General features: G+C 41.9%; 1 long non-coding RNA gene across 1 annotated transcript; it reads right to left on the bottom strand.

The window, feature by feature from the left end:
* Positions 1-241: 241 nt before the first annotated feature.
* On the bottom strand, positions 242-2,665 carry LOC106818681. Its single transcript, XR_001395277.1, has 3 exons — positions 2,626-2,665; positions 1,444-1,612; positions 242-540 (listed from the first exon to the last, which is right to left on the bottom strand). It is a non-coding gene; the product is annotated as an uncharacterized LOC106818681 (long non-coding RNA).
* Between the last annotated feature and the right edge of the window lie 2,345 nt (positions 2,666-5,010).

Raw genomic sequence — 5,010 nt, forward strand, 5'->3', positions numbered from 1 at the left:
CGCAAGTGACAATATATATGTTATTAACAAAAAAATTCTTCCATAATTTCTCTTGTAAACAAAACTTTCCCAGCGCACACGAGAAATAGGCAATTTACAAACTTGAATTTGCACAAAAAGTAGGCTTTCTTTGAAAATTCCTGGGCCGCCCCAGCAACGTACCTCGGACGAGCCGTTTACACTGTCGGATTCAGAAAAGATTCTAGTTTTTGAAATTAACATTTGCAAAGAGTGTTGACCCTTTCTAATGAGAAATACAAAATTCAAGCGTACGCGTACACTCAAATACGATCTCTTTTTTGCCCTATCCCAGCGCTCATTGGTTGATTTGCCACCGTGGTACCTTAAAGGCCGGTAATAATTGCCGCTAAAAATCCTTCGCTTGCATATATGCTAACCTCCACACGTTGTGACGTCACGGTGAAAAAAAAATGTTATTCGTGCATGCCAGTTACCATCTATGAATGAATCCGTGTCACGACGTCACCTCTCTATTCGGTCACAGGCCGGCTAAAACCTCGAATTTCGTCAACTTTCGAACTGCAATGCAACAAAATAGAAGTAGATATCAAATATCTGTTTCAATCACAACGGTGTAGTAGACACCTCCCAATTAGAATTTAACAGTTTTAAGTTTGACCCCTTGACCTTTGACCCCTTGACCTTTGATTTTTAAGAATAAATTCCCCAACCCCATGTTTTCCTATATTTTCAATAGTTAATTGCTCATACTAAAAAGAACGTGGCGTCAGTCTGTCTCTATCAGCAGGTGGCAGCTCTATAGTAACATTCCATAGTAAACAGGCATGCAATTAGCAGTCGTGGCATTTCTTATCAGAGAAAAAGTGTTGACCCCAACTTGGGCTACTGGAATCCACAGCCTGTGTTTCGTACAGGGCCATGCTTTCCGGCACATATACAAGCATAAATGACGTAGAACTGATTTTTTTTCACTGAAAACCTGCGTAACAGACAGCTCTGCTGATACTAATCACATTGATCCCCCCCCCCCAGCAGCATTTTGGCTATGCCGGAAATTTCTGAAGACAGAGCAGGCAAACCAATCGCAAATCGCTTGAAAAACAAGTAACATCTGCTCGTCGAAGGTCACGCAGTGCATGCAAGGGTCATTGCCAAGGCCGACGCAGCCTCCGAAGAAGCTCGGACAAGTGCTCTAGAAAACATCTGTTAAAGAGCACTTTAGACTCCGCTGCCACGCAATACGAATGCAACAGCAGGATGGAGGCGATCGACGCCAACAACCATTTGAGCGGCGTTGGATTTCTCTAACCTTCTCTGTCCTCTTCACAAGAGCACTGCATAAGTCGCCACCTGGTGCAAAGCGATGGCAGTGCCAACCTGAGATACAACCGGCTGTAGAATCAAAGATAGGTCGCTTAGCTACGAAACCAGTCTGTCAAAGACTGCGCCGCCTAGTCTTACCTGTGGTGGTGCCGATCTCACGTGAGAAAACAAGGCACGGCAGCAGTGCGAAGAGATCCCTTGCAAGGCTGTCAAGTCTGCAGCATGCCCCCATGTACAGGGGAAGAAGTACGAGTTCGCTGTGTCCGCACGCACCTCCAGCAACCAGCCAGTCAGTCTGTAGAAGTACCTAGTAGCACAGGAACAGAGTGGCTATATGCCCGTCAGCCAGCATATATCCGACGGCTGCCAGGCACGGTCTTCGATTTCCTAAATGCCCGGCAGTTTTTAATTTTTAGCATTATCTCAAGTAAACAAGGGTTAGGGTTAGGGTTAGGGTTAGGGTTAAGGTTAGGGCTGGGGGTTAGGGTTAGGAACTGCCGAGCATTTAGGAAATCGAAGACCGTGCCCGGCTGCCGGGCATATATAGCCACAGCTTACTCGATAACCATCGCAACAAGTTGTTCGTACCTATCTGCATGCATTCTTGTCACACACCGATCTGTACTATTAGTTAATCGGTAATCTCACTTTGAGTTAGAATGTAAGTTTTAGAACATACTGACAGAGTAGTGCGAGCAAGTGGCCACAGACCGCATTGTTGCAGCCGGCCAAGCTCTAGAACTATAGCTGTTCGGGGGGGTCAATGCTTTTCGTGGGGGGGTAGTTGTTTTCGGTAGCTTTTCGGGGGGTTCGGGGGGGAGAGCTATGGGCACTCATCTCAGTACCCATACATACAGTTGCATCTGTTGTGCCAACAGTGGTTTTATGCCATTTTTTTCTGTACTTATTTTTTGCAAACAAAATGCATGCTATTAATTATAACAAGGCTAAAATGTCCGAAATTTTGCAGCAAAAAAAATCTGGTTTCATGCTTCGTTTTCGATCGACACGAAAATAAGTTGGAAAATAATCGCATTTATTTACAAAACAGTTAAGGGTTTACGCCTGGAAATGCTTTCCCATAGGTGGGCGAAAAAATTCCCATAAATCAGCACAAGGTTTTTCTATAAATAATAATGCCATCCTCTGAATACACGTCGCAAGTGACAATATATATGTTATTAACAAAAAAATTCTTCCATAATTTCTCTTGTAAACAAAACTTTCCCAGCGCACACGAGAAATAGGCAATTAACAAACTTGAATTTGCACAAAAAGTAGGCTTTCTTTGAAAATTCCTGGGCCGCCCCAGCAACGCACCTCGGACGAGTCGTTTACACTGTCGGAAACCAGAAAAGATTCTAGTTTTTGAAATTAACATTTGCAAAGAGTGTTGACCCTTTCTAATGAGAAATTCAAAATTCAAGCGTACGCGTACACTCAAATACGATCTCATTTTTGACCTATCCCAACGCTCATTGGTGGATTTGCCACCGTGGTACCTTAAAACATTATACACAATGTATAGAAATATCTGTTTTGATTCACTCCTGATATTTGATATTTATAGTGCAAAGCATATGAATATTTATTATGCAAGCGTATGAGACACTCTCAACTAAACACCAAGGAGATGTGTGTAAACAAAACAGTAAGTGTTTATTTTATTTTAGTAGCTGCACTGCCACTAGATACAATAATGTAACCCAAACACAGGGTTTTTTGATTTTGATTTGATTTATTTATTTCGATAATTACTAAAGCATACATTACATCGATAACAGCATAAATAAACAAAATGCAGCTAGAAAATTATCGAGGATGAAAACACAAAAAAGCGTGGCTAACACACTTATTTCCATTGTGGTCCAACATAACATTGTACATACTATACTATAATTTATAAACTATAGCAAATATATACCCACGATCCCCATGTAACACAGGTAACCCCCCCCCCCCTACCCGGTGTTTGGGTTACATTATTGTATCTACACTGCCACTGGCACTGGTACTGGTAGGCTTTAGCAAAATCACTGTCGTTTTACAGCATGAGTATCACATCAGTTCATCTTTACGCTTCTTTCTAACAACGGGTTTCCAGCACACGTTTCGATAAGCGAGTAGTGTTAACTGTAGGTGTGTGATGCGCGTGTGTGTGCGCGTGTGCGCGTGTGTGCGCGTGTGGTATTATCGAGGTATTAATTTCCTTTAAATATTGCGACGTATTCAGGCACGGAGGAGTTTAATCCTCGTGTTGCTGCTGCTGCTGCTGCGGCATATTGCGGCTTGCTTATCTTTGTGTTCGTTCTATTGTGCCAACGCTGAGCTAACGCTCGTTGAGAAAGTGCATTCGCATCACCGCATAGCCATTTCCATGATTAATATTAAACAATAATGTTATCGTCTGCACGCGTATGCACGTGCAGAGCAGGTGAGAGCAGAGAGCGGATGTGTGTGTGCGTGTGGGTGCGTGGAACAAGTGAGCATGCTTTCTTGGCGCGGTTCTTTTCTTCACTCATCATTCATCTTCTTTTTCCGGATGCGGAAACGTTTACAAATCTATGGTCTATCGCAAAGCTGCCGGGAGTGCCCGGAGTCACTTTGATTCGCTGTGAATACGACTTTATCTGTGCTTAACGTAATTAGATGCTTGGCCTTATAGAATAGCATAGTATCGATGGTAACAACAACTCAAAGGTGAGAAAACTTGTTAATCATCCAAACCTTGCGCAAACACTCGAGTTTGATTGTCTGCATGAATAGTAGATATTCGCGCGGTTTTCCCAATTGACGTCCTGTTTTCGCGTGCATGCGATATCATAATCTTGATTCGCATCCACACCGTCCTGCCAATCGGGTTGACTCTTCGTAGAAGTTATGGCGATATATTTTAAGCTGGACCAACTTGGAATAAGTCCAACACGCGTATGGTTCCAAGTGTGATAACAATTTTTTGAATAGAGCAACCTTGATCTGAAGTGAAGAATATTTATTTTTTGTTTCAACCCATGTCTAAAGGTGCTGCTTGTAAAAAATATATAATCGGAAAACTTAGATATTTACCTGTTTGCTGTATATATGTTCAAGAGTGTATAAAAAAGGTAAGAAGGTAGGCCCCTACCTTCTTTATACGCTCTTGATTTCTTGTTGTTATCCTCCGCACGTAGTGCAGCGGAGGATATTGTTTTCATGCTCGTATCTATGTATGTATGTGGCGGTGTGTGTGTAATGCATTATATCAAGAGCGTATAAAGAATGATATTCCTTCTTTATACGCTCTTGGTTATATATAATTTACGAGCTAAAATTCCCGAAAGATGGCAGTGTATTCATAGCGGTGGATTATTTTTAGCTGGCGGCCGGTTTTATACATTCTGAGCAGCTGTTCTAGTTTACCTGAACGAAACGAGAGTAAGTTATAAAGTTGTTATTAAGGGTTTACGCCTGGAAATTCTTTCCCATAGGTGGGCATACTTACAAAAATATTCCCATAAATCAGCACAAGGTTTTTCTACAAATAATAATGCCATCCTCTGAATACACGTCGCAAGTGACAATATATATGTTATTAACAAAAAATTCTCCATAATTCTTTCTCTTGTAAAACGAAAACTTTTCCCCAGCGCACACGGCAGAAAATGAGGCAATTTACAAAACTGAATTTGGCACAAGAAAGTAGGGACTTGTTCTTTGCAAGATTCT

This window comes from Priapulus caudatus, unplaced genomic scaffold (assembly GCF_000485595.1).
Source record: "Priapulus caudatus unplaced genomic scaffold, Priapulus_caudatus-5.0.1 Scaffold2428, whole genome shotgun sequence".
Lineage (NCBI taxonomy): Eukaryota > Metazoa > Priapulida > Priapulimorpha > Priapulimorphida > Priapulidae > Priapulus > Priapulus caudatus.